This window comes from Oxyura jamaicensis, chromosome 4 (genome assembly GCF_011077185.1).
Source record: "Oxyura jamaicensis isolate SHBP4307 breed ruddy duck chromosome 4, BPBGC_Ojam_1.0, whole genome shotgun sequence".
Lineage (NCBI taxonomy): Eukaryota > Metazoa > Chordata > Aves > Anseriformes > Anatidae > Oxyura > Oxyura jamaicensis.
Genome location: NC_048896.1, coordinates 34,097,931 through 34,125,250, shown reverse-complemented (window position 1 = coordinate 34,125,250; position 27,320 = coordinate 34,097,931). Strand labels below are relative to the sequence as shown.

Below are 27,320 nucleotides of genomic sequence, written 5' to 3'. Positions count from 1 at the left end.
GGTAAGGCAAAAACTGGCTTGTTACTGAGCATAACAAATTCATGCCTGCATGATTCAAATCCATGTCCTACCATTCACAGCTGAGAAAATTCAATATTGATCTAGTGACTCTATCTGAAAGCAAAACCTATTCTTTTGTCACGTTGGAGTATTTTTTTTTCTTCCAACTTAAGTTGTTTTGTTTGTAATTACTTGTTGCTCTTTTGAATTCTTCCTACAAATTTTGTAACTCTACTTTAGAATGATTTTTTTTTTATTCTTATTAAATTCTTATTTAAAAAATACATTTCAATTGACTTTATACACAATGTTCAGGAGTAATTACTTTGAAAACACTTATTATGACTGGTCTGAATCATCATATATTTCAACATATATATTGGTTTGATACTAAAAGTATAATCACCTGAGTTAGGCAGAATTTCTGACTTGTTTTTTTATGATATATTCATTCAGTATGACTGATTCTTGCTCATTGAAACTTCATTCTTCTTCTCTACAGAAAATGATATGAATATGACAAAAATACATTCATCAGTTAAAATATTTTTAGCGAAAGACAGAATTCTGTTGCCAGGAGAAAAAAATAATAATATTTCATTAATCTTCTATCTGGCAGCATTTGTTTTAAGACTTCTTTTTTTTGGAGTATAAATACTATTGTACAGATATCCGGTACTGAAGTGTTAACTGCTAATGCGGTTTACAAAGAACTGGAGTTTACTCATTTTTTAGTCAGCAAAAGTGTTAAGTACTAGTCAAAAAATAATCTGGACTTTAAAGCATCCTAAAATCTAAACATCTGTAGACATGAGTTCAATATAGGAAAATCTGTCACAAAATTGCAAACATCTTGCCTTTGCATGATGAGCAGAATTTTCAATCCAAGCTGTCTTAGTTTGTCATCTACTTCACATGACAGTATTCAGCAAGGAATTACAGCATCAGCTGAAATGTGGAACTCGTCAAGTACAAAGAATGGACTTTCAACTTTTATGCAGAAGTCTGTACGTGCTATGGTTATAGCTGACCCTCACTGTACTCCATTGATTCCATTTTAAGGTGTAATATTTGTTGTTTAAACTTCATTTCTCTGACCCACCCTATGCAAAGGTGTTCAGTCCATGAGTCCATTTCCAGTCAGGAAAAGAATTATGACTCAGAATCATTATTTCTCCTCTGTTTTTCCCTTGCTGTGGTGTGGGACTGCAGGATTACCCCACTGATTTGTGGGGAGCAGCTTATGTCCAGTTGTTTAAATGGACAGGTACTTTGGCTAACCTCACCTTTCCATAACGCAAGCATGTACAGGAGGGGAGAGAGGAAGAATAATAATGAATATTCAACTTGGTGAAAGAACATATCTAATAAATTTATTCACGTGAAGCAATATTCTGCTTTCCCGTCAAGCCAATAAGGTAATTTATATAGTACCGTTGCTTACTAATAGTATCAGAACCTGCCACTGATCTGATATTCCATAATGTTCTTCCAGTAGTCCGCTATTCTAGTCAAGGAATTCCTTATTTTTCTGCAGCTCAAACCTGAAAAACATTTCTCTTAAAACGATTTCTTCATGCCTAGTAGTGCCATTTTGTTAGTTCATTGTCCATAGTTCATTATCCACCACAATTTTTAGTTCATTGCTATCTAACATGTCATATCAAGTTTGGTTATGAAGAATAAATTACAGTTTTTGTAATTAACTATGAAAAATAACACTTTCATACATCTCTGTAAGCATTCTCCTTATCTCCATTAATGTGTCTCATCTTAAGATTCTCCATAAGCACAGTCAATTAAAAGTCATAGAGCAATGCATGCATTTCTCTATTAATACAAGGAAAAAACACTGCAGAACTAAAGTAACAGAAGAGTACATTCTCTTAAGACAACCTTCAGCTTTTGACAGTTAGTTGCTTCTAAACCAAACTAAAAGCTGGGCGACAATTTCAAAAAAATTACCAGAACACTTTGCATTCAACGGTGATGCTTCAAAATCAAGTGAAATTAGGTAGTCCTTTTATTTGCTTTGTTATATATTGAAAATCATTAAGCCAATGTAAATAGCTTCAGCAACATCCATGCCTTAATATATGTTGCATTGTACTGGACATGGAAATTATGCTTGATCCAGAAAAATAAACATTTTAAAACAGCTGATTTTAAGCTGATGGACTTCATTAAAAGCTTACCCTAAAGGTGACCTCTAAAGATTTAGCAAATATATGTTGGAATGGGTAGAAAATCTTTCCATTGTACTAATAAATGTGTTGCAATTACAGCTAAGGTCTGCATTAATTTTATAGACACAGTTCTTAAACACAGTGCAATATAAAATAGAAGGTCAATATTAAGGTTTGCTTTTTTAGGTAAATAGAGTTATTCTTACAGAAAAAATATGATACAGAAGTCTAGACATAGATTTACAAAGGTTTATCTTTTTTTTTTTTTTTTAGATCCTGGCCTACATATGCTATGTTGCAACAGAGAGCAAGCTCATTGATTTAAGTGGGAGGAAAATGTTATTTATTTTTTCTTCCTTTTGCAGATCAGATATGTAAGCAAACTGTGTTATATGGCTGGTACTACCTCAGATCAAATCCAGGGTTAGTGAGGTCAAGATCACAACCTGATGCTGCTCATGCATTGTGCAGACATTCAAATATGCAGACTGCATATCCACCGTCATTTTGAGAACGTCAAGCAAGTAGTAATGCTGAGCTGATTACACACTGCATGTTACAGCTGATGAATTGACCAGCAAGTGTCATAATACCACTTTTAGGGTTTTTAATTGCCCAATAACAAAGAAACATATTAATACAACATGATACTTGTGACCTTTTTTCAGTGATTAATACAAAATGGCCTTCTATCTTCTGATGTCTTAAAATGCAAAACCAGTCTGAACTGGAAGAAAATTCGGTGTCTAATTAACTGCCAATTTTTAGTAAAGCTTGATTAGTTCTAGTCAATGGAATCCTTTATTGAATGTGCGAGGGCTGAGAAAGGAACTTTGTCACATCCATCAGAGTTAACATGAAGAAAGAGAGATCATTATCTCTTTGGACTCAGTTGGTTTTTGGCTTTCACTCTTGTTTCCCAAGCCTTTGTTTGAAGCTAAGATGGAAGAAGAGAACTGAATTAACTGAACAAAGGGAGGCCAATATTAAATACGGAGAAGTGTGTGATTGCCAATGTTCCTGTGAGCTTGATTGTTGTTTGTGATGAGAGCATAACTGGACATCTGAGCAGCTACTCCCACAGAAGGGATAGGAGCTTGGATTTTTCTTCACATTCTCAGTAGTAACATCAGATTCTGTTCCAGCTCTTTGGAGAGCCCATGGGTACACAAAGCCCCCTGTGCATAGGCTTGCATCTTAATTTTTGTGTGTGTGTGCATACTCCTGATGAAAACATTTTGATGTAAAAACTCCGTTGCTCCTAAAGGCTTTCCTCTAAGAAGCATTTTTATGTTGTGAAACATAGATTGTGCAATATCAAAGCACTTACACTAACAGTCCACTTTAACTTGCCTAATAATGTTTTCTTGAACTCATGAAGGCACGTTAATGTGCACAGTTGCTAGAACACTCTCAGCATCCATAGGGTTTTTTTTCAAAGTATCATCCTTGCAGCTGAGAAATGTAATGAATAATACAACAGCCCTCTCCCTACCTTTGAGATCTGAGACTCAACTTGTATACACATATACAGGTGGGGTATGTAGTCTGAGGTACAATTTTCAGAGGGCACTATTTTCATTATTTCTAAGAGTGATTCAGATGTGATAGAAAGAAAAACACATTAAATTGAAAGGGAGAGAAGGGTGAAAGAATGACTGGAGAGAAGGAGATTGTAGTAATATAAAAATAGTTATCTTCCCACTTAAAAAAATGTGATAAATCTAAAAATATGCTGCTATTGCAGATGTTATCTCAGCAAAAAAAAATGGTTTTCTGACATATCAGAGGAAAAATACCAATACCTTTTGTGGGATTATTACTTTCTTTTTGTGATAGACTAGTTTTAGGCTGAAATAGCTTTAAAAATTCACTTATTTAACATCATAAATTTTGTTCTAAGTTCTCATTCTTTTGGCAATCCAGGCATGAGAGCATATGCCCTCCAATTGTTTGGAGACTGAAGGGCACGGTGTTGTTAATAGTGCACAGACACCTTCCTTTAAACAACAGAGTAATAAATCTTCGGACTTTCTTGCCCATTTCCTAGCAAACAGAGGTTTTGAGCAATCGTATTGTAAATGTCCCAGATAAGGATAGCTCTGTTGCTTCTATTCATAATGTCTGTATTTCAATTTAGAATTTATCTTTCTTTTAAGAATTCCTATTCTTAAGCTGGTTTTCAAACTCAAGATAGTAACTTTATATGTAGATCTAATTGTAATGAAATGCATGAGAACATCTCTTATTTCTTGTATTATAATTAAAAGCCGTTTATGGCATTTTCCTTATTCCATTTAGCTCAAAACCATGAAGCTCTACAAATACTGAACATTATTTAGATGGTGAAACTGGGTTGGTTTCCCTACTTTATAAATGCTTTAGTATTCTCACCATTGATACTGTACATATTCATTTAATATTTTCTAACAGAAATACTTGTGATAGCTCTGTGAAATTGTTTTCTACCTTAGAGATTGTTAATGCAAATATTCTCTGAAAATGAACACAAAAAAATTAAATGATTGCAAATGACCAAAATTCATCCAAAACACAAGGGGATGTTGGGAAAACAGCTAGTCAGAAGGTCACAGTACAAATATTTTCCAAATAAAATAGTTTCACCCATCTCACTGGCTGGGAAACTTGATAGGACTTTGAATTCCTAGGTGTTCTCTTTGTTCATACAGTAGATTCATTTGACCTAGGTTTCTAATTTACTGCCTGGTGATTTTATTTTATGAGTTGTAGAGTAGATAGGCTGAGTATAGAGTGAAAAATGACTCAGGGTAACAAAAGAATAACAGAACTGTTACCTAGCAGAAGAATAGACTTTTTTTTTCAGTATTAGATATACCTAGGAAAATATGGTTAAAAGTATTACTTCATGGTTGATGGGTAAGAACTTACCAGTTCTTAATTAATTAATTAATTGGTATAAAAAATCGGATGAGTGATATGGCTAAACAGGATGTTTTTCTGTGCATGAATTTAGGAGAGAGTGTCCTGCAGAATTCAACAAAAACAAGGGTCTCATGTTAGGCACAATAAACAAGAGTTGTTAATATACTTTTATTTACTCAGACAGAGTTGAAATGACTTAGTATTATAGGCTGTATAGTAACACTTTCAATACAAGAGATGTCCGAGTACTGCAGTGATTCCACACTGGCTCTATGGGTTTTTAACCCCTTTATGTTTCAGGCTGCAGACACAAAGAAATTGTGCAGCTGCATTCAGTTACATCTGCAAATGCAACTTAGTGTAGAAAGGTGAATATTGAAATTAACTTCAAATTAATGTATTTGTCCACTTGGCATTGTCTTACAAGACACCATTAAACAGCAATAACTAGAATCTGTAGTATCTGATAACAGAAGACATGAGATATGACTGATGTGTTGTACTGCAAACATAATTTTCCTACCAGTAGGAGCTTAAGCAGTAATGAAAGTGCGTAGGAAAAAAGAAAAACACCCTAAACTTCTTCACATCCTTGCATCTGTCACTTTGCATGAGGCCACTTGTTTGGAAAGCCTACAAAAACCAAGTGTTACGTTTCTTTTTTTCAATCCAAACAAGAACTTTTAAAATAACCTCTATATTTTATGGTGACATAGTGTTTTTGCACTGTATAAAGATTTGGATAAAAGAACTTAATAGTAAGGTATCTTAACTTTTCAGTGATACCTTCCCACTGGTAAGGAAGAAGTTAGTTATTAAATCTAAAATAAAGTCTGTGGAGAGATCAAAAGAATGATGAAGACTAAATTAAAATACGAATTCGGTTCGTATTTGCCTTATTGGCCTCTTACCTTATCCTCCCCCCCCCCCAAAAAAAAAAAAAACTAGTAAATATTTATAGGTACCTAGCAAATACCTCACTTCTACCCTACTTCTCTTTGAATTTTTTTGATGACTATACCAAACATCAGGATCTACAGACTGGAACCTCTAAAATCCAGTTAAAACTATAGAGAACAGATACAGGCACTAGAGGGAGACATGACCATATGATCGTAACCTATGTATTAACATTGTAATGTTTGAGTGTTGTGAAAAATTGCTGTATAGAGCAAATGAAACACTACTTCTGAAGGAAGTCTTTAGATACAAGTACTGAAAGGGTTTAATGTATGACTGGTAATAATTTTGAGAGCTCTAAACATGATTTGAAAATTCCCCCAAATTTAAATCAAATTACATGTCAACTAATGTTTTTACTACCATATCACTAATTAGAAATATCCTTTCAAATTTACCACAAGGCACTGTTTTTAAACTCTAACACTTAATGAAAGTGCAAAGTAAAAGAGAACATATTGTTACAAGGTCATTTACAAGCTCACCCATTTAAATCTGCCTGTATATACATTTCTGTGAAGACTTATTTTGGGCCTGGGTACTATATGAGCAGAGATACAGATGGTTGCTAGACAAATATATGACATTCTTTCTGAGATTTTTAGTATGGAAGAGAACTTTTTATTTTCTTTTGCAGAGTATATTTAGAGGTGAGAGACAGGTTTTTAAATATGTTTATGATTTCATATAAAATGTCACCATCTGCTTAGTTTTTATAAGGTTGTTTGGTAGATAAAGTACAATAATGCATTTTATTATTACTATAATTAGAACTATTTTATTCATTGAAGAGATCACTTTACAGCCAGATGTCTAATCTACTAATGTGTTAGACACATGGAACATTCATTGTTTATAAGAACCTAATCTTTATCTGGTAAAGCAATCAATTACGATCCAGACATCTTGTGACCTGTAATGGGAGATTGAAAGACACAATTTGTTTGTGCTAGCCATCTGTATAAAATCAGGATGTATGCACAAAGATATGTTCAGATCAGATATTCCCAGCCATATTCAGCAGTTTGGGGGTAATATGCTGCTTTCTCTGCTTTTTCTGATTCCATTGGCAGTGCTGATATGTGCATATAGAACTTCTTACACAACCTTTTAAAAACATAATGTGTTTATTTGACATCTTTAATACTTTTTATTGTAGTTACTCAATTTTTTTCAGGGCGACAAGAATATTTTTTGGTGATATATTACCCATGTTGTTATTACATTTTTTTTAATATAAAACAATGGAGGCAACATTGCCTAATTAAACAATGTGGTTTGGGAACTACATTCTTAAAGGGAAATCTAGTTCTTCCTGCTAGCTCTAACTTTGGATAAATTCTTAATAGTTTGTCAGAGAAGATCATAATACTTTGAGCTTCATTTCCAGGACATCAAGCTTTATTTTCTCTTTGGATAATGCTAGTTTACCTCTTCCTGAGATAACATCCTTGAAAGCTTGAAAGTTATTATATATGGAAAGTAAATTATTTATTCATGTACCACATGTCAGCTGTCACTCAGGGAAAAAAAAAAGGAAAACAAAACAAAACAAGAAGGCTGTAGGGGGATGATAGAAAGATGTGCTTTTCCCATCTACAATGTTTGATTTTACCTGTATGCATTTTGCTGTGCACTAGTAATTTAGTTATAGGTAATACCTTGCACTTAAGTTTGTTAGTCTATCATTATAGTATGAGAATGTTTTTTTTTCAACAAATAGGAAAAATAAATGAATAGAGTCCCATTCTTACTCTGTCTCACCCCAATATGCAGTTGATATATTTCTACAATATGTATTTTTAATTATTCAATTACAAGGCAAAAATAAGAACCATGAATGAGGTAAAACAGTTCAAAAGGCACTAAAAAAATCCATAGAAGAAAATAATACAAGCTTTGTTGTATTTTATCAGAGACGAGGTCTGCATGATCAAGTTAAAAATCATATGAATTATTGTTAGGCTTTTGCATAGTTAGGGGTATTTCTGATGTTGTCTGTAAAACTTAAAAAGAGCATAAATGTGATGTCTGCTTCATGTTCTTAGTACAAATGAACTTTTCCAAAAGATTCGCTCTTTTCACCCAGAATATAAATATATGTATTTTTTCAGATAACATAGGAATATTTTTTATTATATATATATAATATATATATTTATTAATATATATAATAAATATATATAGATATAATATTTATATAAATAAATATAAATATATATATTTATTAATATATATAATAAATACATATATTTAATAAAATATATGCATGTCATTTCCAGCATCCTAGGTGTGCTGGGATATATGATCATTCATACACTTGTCCGCTACCCTGATGACCATTTTGTTATTTAGAAATGGTAAAATTGTCAGTCGGAGAAACCTTGTCACTAAGAACCTTTCCCTTTCATGGATGTCAGTCTTCTCACCTAGGATAGCAGTTCAAATTACTGCTCTGCATTATACAGAAAATGAGATTGAACCTATTGTTCCCCATCTAGGCAATTTCTCTCATTCTGTGGTTTGGAGAGTCTTTCTTTTTCTACTTTGTTAAAAAAGACCTTCATAGTAATTACAAACTTTCTTTTTCACTGAAACATAACTATTTATCATTTTAAATATCATTTAATTGGTGCTGGGAACCTTATGCAAACATAAACTGTTAATTTTAATATAGTTCATGCTGCTTAGTTAACATGGTTCCCTTATAAACTTGCCTAATGTCAGGAAACCTTGGTGTTTAACTTGTTTTACAATATAGCTCAATGTGGGGTCAATTTAAAGTCACAAAGATTGGCCCAATTAGGTAGACTCTTGGAGGGATTACATGCATACTCTGCACACTTCTTAGCCAGAAGAAAATCACTTTGAAGTCTGAGATCCGTGAATCTGAAGACAAGCCAAATACAGGCTCTTGTATCTCTCTGACATGGGATAGATTAGTTTTACTAAGACACTTTATAGCTTTATAGGGCTATTTTGGACAATTGTTTTAAATGCAGCTAATCAGCTTGCACTTGCCTAAGCTGTTATTTGTGCCCATTAGTGTTTTTTGTTTGTTTGTTTGTTTTTTGAAAACTGGTTAAAAATCAGGCTGTGTATCACATTCAGGGAATTGAATTAAGTCATCTATGTATAATGAAAAGGTGTTTCTTACACATACAGTGAGTAGAGCTGTTGTGAACTTACTCAAATCTGAGCCTTTACTGATGTCTCTGCTTTTAGATATAGTGCTTTCATAATTATATGGCAAGTTAAAAAATTCAGAGCAAATTTTTAGAAGACAAAATAAATGAAGACTATAGTAACGGACATTTTTTTCATAGAATTCCAAGTTCCATGAACAAGATTTTGGGGTCTTTAAAATTAGCATTTAAATATTTTCTAGAACTATCTTAAACCTCAATAGGTTTGTTTTAAGAACAAACAGTCAAAAGCTGAATATTCAGCTTTTGGATTTGTAACTGGTGAGTTAACATTGAAATTCTTTACTTGTAATTTCCACCTTTAGGAATGTTAAAACAAAGACAGGTCTTCCAAAATGATGAGAATAACTTAAAAATCAAGTATTTCAATGTTCTGTTTATTCATGTTGATTTTTAACTTTTGAGAATCACGCCTTAACACTGTAATAGCTATGAGGGTTAAAATTGGTTACTTTTTAAAAGGAGGATTTTCTCATTTTTGTTATTGCAGGAGTTACAAATGGTTTCAAGATTGATAACACTCTCTGTCCCTACTGCTGTTTCAGGAGTCCTTTTGAAAATGTGTAACATACTGTTTAAGCATAGTGAGGAAAAAAGGAGCTCTTGCAATTGAGTGCCAAATCTAACAGGTCATGCATTTGTTTGAGAAAACAAGGTAATTTGAATGTTGAACAGAAAACTGGTGGACAAGCCAAATTCAATTGCTGAGTGACAGTACATTTCTGCAACTATAATGGAGTTACGTAACAGGCAAAGTTTGTGTATAGAAATGTGAGGGTTGAGGTACAAGTTCAGATTGCTTGTATATATTGTAGTGTCCTAAGGGGATGCTATGGTAAGGAGTAACAGATAAGGACAAACTTGTCTGAACCATTTCATCTGAAGTTATCACTTAGCTATCAAGGTCAGATATTTCATTTTCCCTGATTTTATTTTATTTTATTTTATTTTATTTTATTTTATTTTATTTTTTGTGATGGGTGACGTGAAACTTTGTTTCAGTACTCCAAACAGAAATTAGACAAAGGGAAATTATTATAAATTTTAAAATAATAATTGCTGTTATCTGATACCACTGGCCTTCTGCAATGTTAATTTAGTTTATCTAGCCAGAAGAGACTCATCTATTTAAAACATGTATTCACTATTTCAACCAGACAGATAAAGAACATTAGAATTAGAATTAAAATTAGAACATAGAATTTCTTTTATCTAGAAATTCTACTGGGAGCTCATACTGGCATGGATGAGCCATTAACAATAGTTTAGCTGTGGATATGCTGGGCCTTCTCATCAAAGTGGAAATCAGGACTTGGACAGAAGAATATTTACACAACTAAGTGGTGGTGCACCTTTTGTTTCACAACAGACAGAAGACTCTTGCCACAAAAGAATGTGAAACTAGCATGTAAGATATAAAGTTCAAAGCAATTAGGAATAGGATCTACTGGTGGTAAAAGGCATTTTTCTCTACTGACAGTATTTAGTGTTTCTTTCACATGTCAAAATATTGTGGCTGTAGATGGCTTCTATACATGAGAAATATCAGCTGGGCAGTGTAATTCCAATCAGATGAGTTTTGCTTTTGACAAAAAAAAGAAAAAAAAAAAAAAAAAAGTAGAGTTTCTGGAACGCATACAATAATGTAGTCTCTTATATTTCATTTCAATCTCTACAGTTTTTGTCACATCAAACTCTTCCACAAGATCTTTACCTCTAATTCCATACTGCTAAAACCATGTAAAAATAAGGATACCCAACACCTTTAAAATATTTCATCTAAAAACTCAGCTGAGAAGTGTTGTCAGAAGAATTTTACTGCATTCTATGTAGCAGTTGGGGAAAATGAGAGGTTGTTTTTTCATTTGCTTTTTTGGAGGGGATTGTTCTTTCGATAATGAAAGAAATATGTTCTATTTTCAGTCACATTTTTATAAATCAAGAGCTATTCCATTGTTTTAGTCAACTGGATTTAATCCAGTGAGAAAATATTAAGTGCATTTTTAATTCATTCGGAACCATACTGTTATATTTTGTGTGGTTTCATGTATGTAAGAGATTTTGTAAAACAAGTATTGAATGAATAAACTAGAATAGAATTGTATCCCTTTAGAGTTTCTGCTTTGTTGCAAATTGTCTTGAAAGTTAGGTTATTCTGTGTACTGTAGAAAATGCTTAAATTGTTTCCATAACTTTGCAAGAAGAGGTGGGTGTTAAAATTTTTGAGGAGTGGAAATAATAATAATCAGATCACTGAAATGTAAATCACTGAATAAAAGGAACCTGCAGCTGCCATGATGTTTCTAGTTGATACTGTGATTACAATTTCTGTACCCCAAACATTTTGAATTATGCTAGAGTAGGAAGGTGTTTGTTGTTGTTGTTTGGATTGTTAGTTTTCCTTTGTTTTTGTTCATTCATTTGTTTTTACATTTTGACTAGAGTGAAAATACTTTTGCCAGTGAATTCAGTCAATGCTTTAGTAACTTTGGCATCAGGCATAGAGTGTTCCATTTATATTGTTTTTCAGTATAGAGTTGTGGCATATTACATTCTTTAACAGCCTTAAAACAAACAATGCTTATATTTTCTTCTATGTAAATCTGTACAAAGATGCTGAGAATCTTTGGCAGTCCTTCTTGAGTGATACCATCTTTTCAATGTTGATCTATACAGCATCTGCCATTCATTACGAACCTGACCAACTGAGCTAAGAGAGTCTTATTGACTTTGATGGATCATGAGCTCAGGATTGTCAACTAAGAACAAACACTCCAACTCTTAAATTCCTTAAGCATTTATAGTTTAAAATTACCATTAACAGCTGAATCAAGTAAGAAAGATTTATCTGGTAATTTCTGTTAACTTTTGTTAAAACAGATCTAAAAGGTATAAATGTAGGACCTTAAGCAGTTAACAGAAACAAAATGTCTTCAAGAATAAAAATCTGAAGCATTTCAGAGAAACTTCATCCACAATACAGCACTAAATAACGAACCTGTAAGATAGTCAGATTTGTCTTAATCTTTGCATATTTTGTAATACATGCATATATTTTTTCAATTAATCAAAAAATCACATTGGTAGACTGGTGTCTGAAAAATGTTGCAAAACTTATTTTGAAGTTCTATTCCCCAAATCCCTATTATTTGGTGTTAGATGACTGTTCACATTTTCTGAAATTAAACAAAGGCAGATACTTGCTTAGAGTTCTTTAGCCAAAAAACACATTTCATCACTATGGTTGCAAAAAACAAATACCCACTATTGCTATGTATCTAATAGGCACATAGCAATTAATTGACAGGAGAGGGTTTGCTCTCTGATATTAAGTTAAAAACTGAATTCTTGAAGGAGAGAGAGTGCAAGTAGAGTGAACTGATTAGATCAAATCTCATATATTAAATTTTATTCTTTGTGTAGGTTTGGTTTTGATCAGCTTTGACATATTATTTTTAGAGAAAAGTCTGCTCCTAGCCCCTACTTTGAGTAAATGATCAGTGCTTGTACAATGGCAGATGATCTGTTTCATATCTATTCCAACTGGTGTAATCATTACATTATTTGTGTACTGTCCCCCTAAACAGAAAAGAAAGACATATATGGTAGAGTAAAAAGTCCCGATCTGTAATCCAAGTGTTTAGAAATACAATGAGAGAATTGCTGGGGTGGTAGAGGAGCAGGGGTTAATCTACTACTTTGAAAAACGTTACAGTAGAATTGTTAATGTTGCAAGGCCAAGAATTAGAAGATTTACAGTTGGATTTCACATGCAACTGCAGTGGAGCTGCACACATATTATGATACAGATTTTAATTACAAGGATTTGTGCCTGTTTTCCTAAAAACTAGTCTCAAATCTCATTCAGTACACAAATACTCAATATTTATTTAAAAATTTTCATTGAAAGTGGTCCAGTACTTTATTTGCTAAATTCGTTCAAATCCCAGTTGAGGAGGGTATCATATGTTTATCCACGGACTTTCAGATTTCTTATTCCCTTACAGTAGATGAATGTTACACAAGCATTGAATGTTACACAAGCACTCATGCATTTATTTGAAATGTGGGCTACGTGACTTGAGATGGTGTTGCTGTTCCTGTGTTACGGGAATTGAGTTGTAGAATCAGGTTACAGAATCACGATAAATTACCTGCTAACACTTGTTGCCAAATTAGAAACATCAGAGACCTAAACAAGCTATGTATGTAGCAGTGTATTTTATTATTCTCTCTGTTTCTATAAGCCAAAATTACTTCTTAAACTTAGTTTTGTTCAAAGTTACTTTGTCTAAAGCCACTTTGCCCTTCCAAAGGACCACGGTGTCCTGGTTTGAGCTAGGATAGTTACATTTTCTTCCTTGTACCTGGTACGGTGCCTTGTTTTGGGTTTAGGATGAGAATAATGCTGATAACACACGGATGTTTTAGTTGTTGCAGTGTTCACACTGAGCCAAGGCCTTTCCAGCTCCTCACACTGCCCTGCCAGCGAGGGGACTGGGGGTGCACCAGGAGCTGGGATGGGACACAGGCAGGGCAGCTGGCCCAGGCTGCCCAAAGGGATGTCCCACACCATGTGGTGGCATGTTGAACAGTAAAGCTGGGGGAGTTGGCAGGGGGGCTGCTTGGGAGTGGACTGGGTATTAGTCAACAGTGGGCAATTGCATTGTGCATCACTTGTTTTATATATTCTTTTATTACTGTTGTTGTTTTTCTTTCCTGTTCTGTCCTGTTAAACTGTCTTTATCTCAATCCATTTCAGGAGAATTCATATTTCAGTATATGGCTGCCAGCATTTTCCAGGGGCTGTTCTCTTTTTCATTCTTTTAGTGCCATTACGTTATGCTTTAGACAAATTTAAGTTCATGTATTTTTAAATTTAATACTTGTTTTTCAGAAAGACTAAGCAGACATTTAGATGAGACATTGCATTTATTTTCTGGTTGCTGGAATCATCATCTGTGAACACCTGATTCTACTTCCACCCGTTGAATGTAACTATTTCTGTGGATGTTTGTTAACCCTTGCCTTTACATAATAAGACTTGATGTGTAGATAAGATGAAACTTAGACTTTTTAATGAGAGAAGCATCCCTTGGCACATCTGAAAAATGGTTATTTTCTAAACAAATGTAGTTTAAATAAGGCTGCACTGGTTGAAAAATAAAATAAGAGGTAAAATCAACTGCATAATGAGTATGAAATACCTATTCAAATAATATAAGGTTAATGAAATCCTGCTATAAGAAGCAAGGGCATAATGCATGCAGCATGTGTAATGAGTTTTGAGATAAGTAAACTTTCTTACAAAATTATGCTTCTACATTCAGCACAGGGCCAAAGCTACTGTGTTCAGAAGGCATAATTCTCTTTTTGAACATTGAGAGACACACTGAATAACTGTCTATTTCTAGGAACAGAACATGAGATATTCTTTCCAATTTATGGCACAGATGAATGTGCCAAAGACAGTCCATCTTCCTTATTAGGTTATGTCTTTGCATATGAAAGACAAAATCGGTGCTCAGTCTGCAGCTCAGTTCCTTCATGGCTTTTATTTATTTATTTATTTTAATTGTTATTTTTACACCTACTCTGCTCAAAGATGTACCAGAAGATGCAGAGAATAATCTGAAGAATTTGGTCAATTTACTAATGTTTCTTTTTTCAACTTAATAATGCAAAAAGTGGAAAGATGAAGGTCATAATATACAATTGAACCCTGGATAGCAGGAATATGGAGGAGATGTGGGGTGGTTTAGCATTAAGATGGTGTAGTTTGTGGTAGCGGGGCAGAACATAGATAGCACATGAAAGAAGATGATTGAATAGCAGCTAATGTTCAGTAAAAATAATTTCCCATATCTTCACAGTGTTCAAGTATCAAGATTAAATTTCAACACACAGCTATATTCTGTCCTACCTTCAGCTCTTTTTCCATTTTAAAGCCAATCAGTTCTTGTTTTAAAGAGAAACTTAGTAATCAAGCGTATGAATAGTCCATACAAGCCTTCGTTCTTCCTAATTCCTCTTCTGCTTATAGTGTCATTTTATGATTACCTTCACTACAAAACATCTAAATGTCTCACAGACAGAATTCATTGAAGAACAGAGTAGGAGCATACTGTTTGCCCTGTTTCTAACCAGTTCACAGTACCTGGGATGAAAAAAGGTTGATCCAGTATGCTTTGTTGTCCTGGATGTAAAGCACAATGTGTTTCCACCTTTCTCACCTGAATCTCATAATAGTCTTGTAGTACCATCTTAATCAACTTAAACTGCCATTATCTGTAACATATTGGTGGAATAGTGCAATCCAAATCACACCAGTGAGAACTATGACACAGAAAATAAGCTAGTAAGAATAAAATCCATTTATAAAACGGAACTCTGAGAAAGTTATAAGAAAATTCAATGCCTGAAAAACTGATTTTTAGTAACCTCTCTGCCTCCAAGAAAATAATGATAAAGTATGGAAAATTATATGTAATGTTTGTTAGCTGAAGAAATGTCATTGTTGAAGAAAATGTCTTCAGTGTTCTGCGTAGAGGGAAAGTACCTATTACACATTTAGGTGGCAGAACTCCCATAGTGAATTAGGAGTCTAAAATTAGGAGCAAATGGGCCATTTGACTGTTTCTAATAAAAGGTGATTAGCTTGTGGGAATGCTTTTTCTTTTGAGATTATGACCTCTGCTGCTGAGAACATCATTTCTGAAGACAACAAATAAGTCCCTTGTTAAGGACATAAAAAAGTGAATAACCAGGCAAACATTCATAATGTACAGTCAATTGTAGAGTACTCCTTAGAAAATTAGGCCTCAAGTGTCTAATTAAAGCAATCTGTGAAAACCCTTAGCTTAGAGCTGAAGGAATTCTATGGAAAAATTCCAAAAAGGTTCAGTACTGACTCTAAATCGCATATTAAAGAAGTGTTCTAGATACTGCATTTACTGTTAATAACACGCAAGTAGAGGTCAAATCTTAAAAAAAAAATAAAAATCAAGTGTTTTATCCACATTATTTTGATGTACTATTTTAGGAATGTAAACACTTCTTTATTGAAAGATGTTGGTATAGGAGTTTGCTTTTTCTTTAAAATATAGCAAAGGACTTGGTTGGTAACTTTGAGGAACATCAGAAATAAAACTTAAATATATAAATATTAAATGAATTTATCAATTGATGAGATATAATACATGTAAAGAACGATAAGTTCTTCTTGAATTCCTTAACCTAAAGGGATTGCATCTAAGTATGAAAGTGTTGTTAATCCCAGTGCCTCTTCTGTTTTAGTTTCTCTGTAGCAAATCAAAATAATTCCAATTAGCTCCAAACCTTCCCAGTCAGTTTCAGTTAAGACTGACCTTTATTTTTTTGTTTATTTGTTTTTTTTTTTTTTTTTTCTTAATGTGAGAAATTGCAATGTGCATATAAATATATCACTGAATATCAAAAGCTTAACAAGCTGCTGTCATCTCTGTTAATCATGTTTTGCTGCTGATGTCGTGTGAAAGTCAGGACCAACCCCAACTGAAGACAGCCCGCATAGAGAGTCCACATAAATTTTGCAGAGAGAGCAGACTTCTTGTACTGGTTCTTAAAAATAAATAAATAACAATTTTGAGGGATGTTTGGAAAGCGATGGTGAGAGATTATGAGAAGGTGCAGTGGCCATACATTATTCTCAGTCAGTTGAGAACTGCCAAACCTATAATAGGCATTGGCTGTAGAAGAAGGTGAAGACCAGGAAAATATAGTTGATTTTCATGGATAAGTGGGTGAAACAAAAGACTGCTTCTTGAATGATAGACTAGCTGAGAAAGTCTGAACCAGTAACACCCAACCGTCAGTCTCCTTGCGGGCAGGTGACTTTAGCAACAAACTGTGTTTGCTGTGCTACCATTATGTGCTCCCTTGGATTCGAAGAGAATTGAGTGTTTGCCTGAATAGGGCTACTATAGCCGCTGGCTCCCTGAATGGAAAGACTATGCTTAATAAATCCACTTTGGGCTATTTCAGACTCCAATAACAAAAGTCTTTGTTCTCTGTTTTTAATTGACTGGCTTTCCAAAGTCTTTAATTTTTTACTTCAAAATGTATAAATCTAACCAGGGTCATCCTGGTTTGGAACAAAAATAAAATAAAAAACAATGTAAAGTGATGGACATTGTTCTAACATTTGGGCTTATAGCTGATAGTTTTCTGACAATACCAGAACAAAGTTCATTTCTTAATAGTAGTTCGAATACTAATAATATGAGTTATTAGGAGTGGAAAAAGAAAAAAAAAACACCACCTATGGCTATGCCATGTCGCTGAGTATTCATTACGTTATTGAGCATTCTGCACAGTCCTGGTTCCCTCACCCCCTTGCTCTCCCATTGTGTTTCCTGCTGAAGTAATAGTAGTAAAAAGATAGGAGAATGTTACAGAAAAGCTGAGGAAGATAAGGCTTTTCCACTTGGAAAGGAGACAGCTGCAGGGTGATGTAACAGGTTACAAGTTGTTGGAAATTAGAAGTGCAACTGAGAGAACAATGTTTTCTGTACTTCTCTTGGTATCTGTTTGTTGTTGCTACCTGTGAAAAGATAAGGAGCTAATTAGGCCTTCAGGGCTTTCTTATGTTCTTGTGACTTCTCCAACTGAGACAGTAGCAGTTTATGATTATAAACAATGCAAGCTACTCTAATGTAACTTGTTTCTAAGGGAAGCTAGATAAAATGCAGAAGTAAGGGAAATTCTAACAAGGAATTCTAAATTATTGCTATGAGAACTAAAGATCTGTTCGCTGTATGATCAGATCATTAGCAGAATTAACTGTCAAACATTATGGAATAAGTGATAGATTATAGGGCCTGCAAACAGGTTTCTCCTCATTTGTAATTTGCCAAAATTACAGCTCCAGCTTTGTGAATTCCCCTGTGGTACTAGCTAGATCATTTTTCAAGGCATGAAAGCAGCGAGAGGAAAACAGTGTCATACTCCTGCCCTACCTGTTTGGCTTTTAAGGGTGAATAAGAGTAACCTTCCTAGAAGTACAGTCTTCTTAAGCTCCAAGGAAGAATAGGAAATCTCTCTGAAGAACAGTAACCCATGGATTGATTGTCTTGTTTCAGCTAATCTGTTTAAAATACATAACCGGGACATACTTGGATTTATTTAGTCATAACGCTGTATAGATAAATGGTAAAGTTTATATCAAAGATATTGTTAGAAAAGCTTTAACCAGTTAGAAAAGCTTTAACCAGATATTACCATTTACTCATTCCCATCCACGCCCTCCCCCCCAAGTGAATTATTCATTCCACTCAGTTGAGGAATTATTGCATACTTCTCTTTGTGTATGCAGATATCTAATTTGAGGCTTGAGATACATGGAAAGGAAACATTTCTATTTTCAGTCTATAAATGCCTGGAAATGAGCCCATTTGCAAACAACTTAATTTAGCTTTATTTATACAATTATAAAGGTTAACAACTGTGGTAGCTTATTGCTTTGATGCTTGTAGTTCTTTCAAAAATCACTCTAAGTTTACTTTTGCCAAAGTAATCAAGTTTTGTCATTAAAATTTTGTAGTGTGAATAGATAAGGGGGAAAGTAAACAGAAGATACTTAGTATTGATGAGAAGTCTTTGCTGATAAAGCAATATGCTTCTTATCTATTGATTTAAAAGATCAAATGAAGTACTCAAATTACATTTCTGTTTTGGTTAAGTGAGGTCAAATAACCTTCACCTCTGTACTCTCACCTTACAATTTCTGAATGATTGTGATAAATTAGTTGTCAATAGAGATCAGTCGTACTGAAACTATAACTTGAAATCTCTCAGAACAAATGTAGATAATTTTGTCAGTATTGCTTACTATCAGTGCAAGTGAAAAAGAGAAGCAATTATGTAAATACTAATCATCCAAAAATTGAATTGTCTGCAGTCAGATTAAAGCCTAGTACTCCCTCACTCAATACAGTACCAAACATCGCAATTGCTAGTGAATTTCCAGGCATTATTGAAGCTAAGATGAAAAATTACTATTACTCAACACCTACTCAGAGCTCTGTCCAGCAAATACTACTGTACATGAGAAATACTTGAGTTGGTTTAAACGATAACAATCTGGAATGTCTTCACAAGAGGATTTCTGAGGTGCAGTGCTGTGTTGTACCACATCTCTTTTACTCATCTGCTCTGCAATGCAGACCACAATAAGTTAGATGCTGAGCCTGCTTACTTGATATGAACAAAATTAGATGCCCCAAAGTAGAATCAGGCCATCTTGGAGAGCCAAGTTACTGAACACAACATAAATATGCCCAGGTCAGACCTCTTTACTTGAGCAGATATCCTATCCAAAATATAGACTAAGCTCTAAGATGATTTAAGCACCTCCCACTATATGGGAATCACAGGATGCAATTTTCTCCTTTTAATAAGTGATGATGCCCTTCCTTTCACTCAGAATGACTAATTTTGGTATAAACAGGCAGTGGTGTTACTACAGGGAAGCTCTTTTTCACCTAGGTGATACCTTCTCGTTTTATCGTACTGATTAGAGATCTCATCAAATTGACCTAGGTTCAATTATTTCCCCTTAATAACTAGAGTAATGTGTAGAGAAGAGTTCTGATTCCTTAAATGTCTACCGTTTTCAAGAGCATCCTTTTCACGTGGCTCTATACACTAGTAATTCTCCTGTGAATGTTGTGCAGCTACAAAGAATTAAAGATTCATCAAAACAAAACAGAAGGAAAATGATTAGGATTCTCTAGTCTAATTTCAAATTATTTGTTTTTGTCCTGGTTCTTAGTCCAAGAATCCATGTCCAGGAGAGTAGCTCTCTTCCTACAAAGCTTTACAATCCATGTCTCCCAAAGATCAGTGACTAGCCAGTGTAAGATAGCCAAATTCACTTTCAGGTAAAGAGGTGATCAAAGTCTCCAAAACCATCTTCTAAATTCTCCTCCTTTAAATATGAGTTGATGAAACTTCCATAGAGGTGGCCATCACTACATAAGCCACATATGTTACTAGTCCATTATCATCCAAGTCTTGGTGGACTTTGGTGAAGACTAATGGATTTCTTAGCAGGCTTCACCTGAAGGGTTCCTATGTCTTCCCACTTCTATAATTACAGCCAATGAGGACGGTTACATCTTCTTTCCATTCAGAAATGGGATAATTTGTTAACTGTTAAGATGGAGTCATTTACTCTTTCTTCCAAACTTTATTTCTGGCACCATTAATCCTGATGTGCAGAAGGGAGTCCTGCAACACTAGCCTGATGAGCAGAGCATTCTATTCTGGGAGGAGGGGTTTTTAACTATAGACATTTTTCTGTCATAGCTGGTGATGATGGCACTTTGTAGTCTGTGGAGCATACTGATTCTGGGAGTAGAAGTGAAAAGGTGACACTACTTAAAAAAATAAAAACTATATATATATGTCCAGCACTGTGTTTTCTGAGAGATTCAGTCTTGTCTTTTGTTAAGGAAACTCAGAACACACATACAGTGCTGGGTACTTTAGGTGACATGGCATAGCAGCTTTTGGATCCTGCCCTGTCCTGGAGCAAGGTTTAAACTTGAAACTGTGACAGTTTAGGACAGGTATAAAAATCTAAACAATGGGGAATATAGGCAGGTGCTGAGGAGATGTCAAGTGAATGAGAATGTGCCCTCATTTTCCTCTAGCCCTTAAAGTTTTTGAAATAAGCATAGGATAATTGCACATTAAAAAAAAGAAAAAAGAAAAAAAGAAAGGAGGTTAATTCTGCATTTAAAACAGATTGAACAGCAGGCAATAATTAAGCCTTATATTATGCATATAATATTAGCAATAAAAAAGCATAATTAGGAACTGTTCTTTAAAAATTAGCCACTGATAGAAGTTGTGTTGGAAAAAAAAATTATAGGTAAATTAAAGACTATCATACATTAATGTACAAATGGAAGAATTCAGTACTGAATTTTTGTAATATCTGAGTGTCTAAGTTGCTTTTTATTTTAACATGCTCTTAATGTATTTTGGGCATGTGAGATATACTAGATTCATTAGTCATGCTAATTATTATTTGGCAATAAAGTGCAGAGCATGAGGTAGATTTTTCTGACCATCTTGACTGAAATACCGACACCACTTCTCATGTGACAGAGAAGCCTTATGTTGCTGCATCCCAGATTAAAAAAAATAAATAAATAAAAGAGAGTGTGCTAGAGAATTTGCAGGAATGGAAAACAATTGTCTATACCGAAAGTAAAGGAATTATATCAAAGTATTATGTTCTGTAGTCTACAGTTTTTGACAGCTTTTATAAAATCAACAATATTAAATTAAGGCACTCATATAAACTTCATAATTACTATGCCTAGCAACATCAATTCATGTGAAAAGATTTTCCTGGATAAATAATTAAATCTGTTTTACTGCCCGTTATGGAGCATACTGCAATTTACCAATACATATAATCATAGAATCATAGAATATCCTGAGTTGGAAGGGACCCATAAGGATCATCAAGTCCAGCTCCTGGCACCGCACAGGTCTACCCAAAAGTTTAGATCAGGTGACTCAGTGCACATGATGAGTAAAATGACAGAGGAGCATTGAAAGTCAGGTTGTGGATACTGAGAATAAATGAATTAATACAATCATAGAAAGGTTTGAGTTGGAAGGGACCTTAAAGCCCATCCAGTTCCAAACCCCTGCCATGGGCAGGGACACCTCCCACTAGACCAAGTTGCCCAAAGCCCCATCCAGCCTGGCCTTGAGCACCTTCAGGGATGGGGCATCCACAGCTTCTCTGGGCAACCTGTGCCAGCGCCTCACCACCCTAAGAGTAAAGAATTTCTTTCTAATATCTAATCTAAATCTCCCCTGTTTTAGTTTAAAGCCATTGTTCCTTGTCCTATCACTACACTCCCTCATAAGGAGACCCTCCCCAATGTTCTTGTAGGCCACTTTAGGGCCTGGAGACCTTATAGATTTTTTCTGAAAATCTATAAAGTTTTCTCCTCTTCTTTTTTTTTTTTTTTTTTTTTTTCTTCCTTTAATTCTAAAAGGTGATTCAGCTGTAAATTAAAATGTAAACTTCTGTTAATGTCTTCTAAAAATAATCTTACTTAATTGAAGCAAACAGTTATTAAACTGCTTTCTAAGTGAAAAACTTAACATTTTTTTGAAAAATACATTTAAAGTATGAAAGCAATCAGAGAAGATGGAGGAGAATTATTGAGACTGTATGATAGGAAAGGAGGAAAGAAAAGACAGTAGTTTATATCTTATATCTTACGTGTTTGCAAGTATGTGTGGTGTCAAAGCATTCTGTTTGTTAGTATTTCATTATTTTGTTCTCTCTTCCTTAAAAGCACTTCAAAGCTTTGGTAAAGTACATACAGTTTGTTTTTCAAGTCTGTTTCATGGTAATGCTTTCTCTTTTTATAGTATTTCAGATGAAGAACTTGTTGGATAGAAGTAATCAAGATAAATTTGTTGTTTGTTCTAAATGATCTGTTGTTTGTTCTTTTAAAAAAACTCACTTTGCGAATTTAAGGAATTAATGTGTACTGAAATAAGAGATCTGAATTTAATAGAAACTGTAACTGTCTATCAAAGCAAAACTAGCATTATGACACAAAGTTCCTAAATACGTGTGTTTTTTTTTCCTCAAGATACTAACTGGAGAACATCATGTGGGTTCTTTATAATGGGAAATTCAAACAGGTGCTATAGCTTGAGGTTCCTGCCCTCTGTATTAAGATTCTCTGTAGTTCAGAGTTCTTAAACTTGAGTTGCTCATGGATTATGTTATAATAGAAATTATGATGTATAGCAATTTTTGCCATAAGTGTGAAATCTTAGAGTACTAAATAAAAAAGAATGTATTGATACAGTAGCAATAAAATTAGCATTTAACCATTTACATGAGGGGCACTGCTAAAAGTGCCATTCAAGAAAGCTCTTAAATGTGTGTCTACTTTCAGCACAGTGGAAGAAAGGGTTTTAAGAATGATGTTTACAAAATACACACCAGACATGCTGTATAAAATTAAATCTGCTGACAATTTCATGCATGCAACAGAATTAATTTTCTCATAAAATCCTTTAAGCAAGAAATATTTACTTGGACGGTGTAAAGCACGTGCATACACCTAGTTTTGAATGTGTCTGGAATTAAATGAGAGTTGGAATCAGTTCTAGTGAAAAAGATTGCCACATGAATTTAGGAATATTTTTCTTGCTTAAATTAACTTTTTTAGTGTGGTGTTTTGCTACATTTGACTTTCCTTTACCTTCTGTTTTAAGGTAACATGAATTCCACTGCATAGCTAAGGGAAGAACTTGACTTACAGAACACAAATTTAAAAATGATATGTCAGACAGAAAAGAGGGATTGGGCCTATGTCACTTGTCACCTGCTGGACTGTGGTTTATAATTCAGGTACAGCTCATAACGTAAGGAAGATCAATACCCTATCTGACAGTTTTTTCAGCACCATTTTTAATCACCTACACTTTTGCTTCATATTTTATTTCAAATACAGTTGCCATCACCAATTCTGAAATATGTATTAAACCAACTACTCTTTTTAGACTCGAATCTACATCTACTCCTTATGCATCAGCATCAGTGTATTATGCCAGAATGTGAACTGCTTAGTTTTCTCTTTAGCTCTCATCCACCCTCCTTCCTTCATTAGGAAAAGTAACTCTTTTACACTCCTTTTCTGAAACTGTCATCTCAGTATTTTGCTTGAATATCTACCCTTTGGATTCACATAGGAATATTATTTCCTTTACAAGGTCAGGTTACTTCCTTTGTAAAGAAAATCTGTGACTCTGATAGTTTCCTGCTGCCAAAATGTCTGGTTAGCAATCAATTAATTCCTACTGCAGTGTGTTCTCTGTTTTGCTTGCTACAATGCTACTTCATCTCCAAAAAGCACAAACTATTTGCAACCATACTCTTACTTCTTGAAGCATATGGATATTTAACAACATCTTTAGGACAGCTCTTACTGAATACAAACATCTTGCTGGCTATTGAATAGAAATCTGTATTTCTTATCTTAAAGTTAAAATATGTCTTCTTCATCATTTTTCTATGTATCTCTTGTGTCCAGCTTTTGACAGTGGATGCATTATCAAACTTATGAAAATTCAGCCATTCTTATTTTCAACATCATTCATGTTGAAAAGATTAACACTACACTTTGTAATTGCTGAGACTTTTCTGAGTATGTGTTACTTATTGCAGTATCTAGGCAACTTACAGTTTGAAGAAACTGAGACACTGAATATTTCATTATGGTATTACAATTTGTTTTGGCAAAAACTGTTTTTTTCCATTCTGTGTAGGGCAATACAAAAATGCCATTATCTCAAAATACTGCTTAGTTAACCTGAAAAACAAATCAAATAACTCTTACTCAACATCTCTTCAAAACTGGCTTGTCTAGAAATTACAAGAATAGTTACTTGGTCGCCAGGACATAGGTTTGGCAGTCAAGGGCTAACTTATGTTCTGGTTCTTCTTTAAACTGTTTTGGTCCTCAGAAACCCTTTGTACATATATATATATATTTTTTCTCCATCTGTAAAGTGAGGATTAACATAACCTTTTCTGTAAAATGTCACATGGTCTACAGATGGAAAGTGATTTGTAAATCTACATAACTGCTAGTTGGATTGGGTATAACCAAGCATTTGTTATTTTATACTCTGCTTCGCACTTTCCTGCACTCAAGATAACAGCAACAACTCCCCTGCATAATAGTCACATTTGCAGGGCAGGAGAAGTCTCACAACCTTTCTGCTCATTTTTGGCAAGATAGGGGTAGAAGTTCATGGCAAAAGCAACAGTACAGGCTGGAGGGTAGCATGTGCTGGAAGCAAAGAAAATGTGTCGCATGATCAGTGGCCTCCCAGAGATCCCGGGAGGCCTTGGCAGAGTGTAGGGCATGCAGCCCCAGCAAGATTTCACAATACAGAGCAGAAGCTGCAGAAATCACTGCTGTCTGTTGACAGTAAATTATACTTTTCTTTGGTACAGGTTTTCCTGTGAGGGAACATTGAATTAAGAGGGTCTAATTCCAACTCATTTTTTTCACCAGTGTATTAGAGCTTCTGTAGCATGCGGTTGAGCATCCTGCCTTTGTTGTTGGCCTCACAAGCAACCATGGGTGCAGGCTCCTGTTTTCCTTACAACAGCTAGTAGGTAGAGCACAGAGACCTAACTAGCCATAGTGTTCTAATGACTTCCATGCTACAAATCGTTTAACTTCCATTTTTGAACCTTTCTGCATTTTTTTCTTCAATGTATTGATATAGGTATCCCTGACTTAGTGAAATGTAAGCACTGAGCAGTGAAATGACACTTTATTTATTTATTTATTGACATATTTTTATTTGATTGCTGAAAATCAGGCCTATTTTCTTTGACAAGGTAGTTGGGCAGAATTTGCAAATGGCAAGTTTTGACTGTACATAGCTCAATAGAGCTACATTTTGTTTTCTAGTCATTAGGTGTGCCAGTCTGTTTTAAAGTAGTTTAGCATTTTAGGTAATAATTAGACCTCTGAAGTCTGAATAACTGAAACTTAGAATTTAGCATAGTTTTAAATACTTAGGGAGGTTCATTCCCAAATTATGTCATTCATATGCAGAATTCACATCCTCTGAAACAATAAAATGATATGCAAATATTAAGGCAGAATTTAGCACCAAAGGAATGGGATGCTTAACTTTTGGATTCAGAGCTTTAAAATATTTGTAGCTTTTAAAAGCTTCATAAAAATCATGAGGTAAGACTTGAAATAAAATTCCTATTAGTAAATACCAAAGCAGAAAACAGCATTTCTCTCAGCATTAAGTGTATCTCGGACTCTTCCACTTGTAACTAAGATATTCTTAATGGAAGCACAACACTCTATTAAGGCATAAAAGGTTAAAATTAAATACAATTTTAAAATTAAAATAAATTAAAATTAATTTTGATTGCAAATTTTCTAATTTCTAGATATAAAGAGGTTCATATATAGCTCTTCTTTTTTCTTAATCATATCTTAGGCACAATCACCAGTAATCCTTTCATTCCGAACTGGGATTTTGTGGAGAATGTGGGAATTGAGTTGACTGCCAATGTTGCTACATTTGGGAATGTCTTGTCATTACAACAAATCTTTGACTTGCAGAAATTCTTATGTTTTTGGTTGTTTGTTTTTTTGACTTTTCAGAAATTCTTGTGGTCTATTAAAAGAAAAGTGGAAATTCTTGTGGTATATATAAGAAAATCAGAGCTGTAGAACAAGAACTCAGCTCAATGCCTCAGATAAGGTACTTAAAACCTTAAAACCTTAAGCCAGACCTTTCTTTTCTTGTGCTTATGGAGGTACTGAAGGCTTACTTTGACCAAAATGTCAGCATATGCCTGTGATGACACTGCTGTGATTGTGCCACTGTCTTCCTGTTATGATTGTTCAGTAGAATATTTAAGGGAAATGTCTAAGTCAGAAGAAAAAGAAGGTGCCTTTACCCTTTTATGATAATCTACTGTTTATTTCCAGTCAAGCTCTCTATAATACATGTATAATGGATGTTATACAAACAACAAGCAGGAGATCCTTCCTTCTGATTTAATTGAAACTTAATTCTCCAACATGTAATACCCATTCAAGATGAACCACCAGATGAGTATTAGTACTAGTATTTAAAACATCCACAATGTACAAGCCAGAGCATAGGGTTTATAGGAATTAGTGATCACAAAATTTTAAGGCAGGTCTAGAAACCTGCTCCTCTCCAAAAAGGGTTAGATGTTTGGAAAAATAATGTTTGTTTAGTCAGAAAAATTTAAATAGTTGTATATTTTTAATTAGAAACAGATCCATATTTCAGATTTAGATCTGAATATGGATATGGATGTCCTTAAAATTCAGGAAAAATTGTGTCTAGATATATTGGCATAATTTTAATGATAATTTTACATCACTGTAACTGAATACCAAATATTAGGAGATTAGAAGTAGCCACAAACAAGTTGTTCCATGCAGTATATAATAATGCA

At 34.2% G+C, this 27,320-nt stretch overlaps 1 long non-coding RNA gene across 1 annotated transcript in view; it reads left to right on the top strand.

Annotated features, from left to right (window-relative positions):
* The window catches only part of LOC118166404, a 66,397-nt gene that overhangs the window by 18,078 nt on the left and 20,999 nt on the right, over positions 1 to 27,320 (top strand). The window lies entirely within an intron of this gene.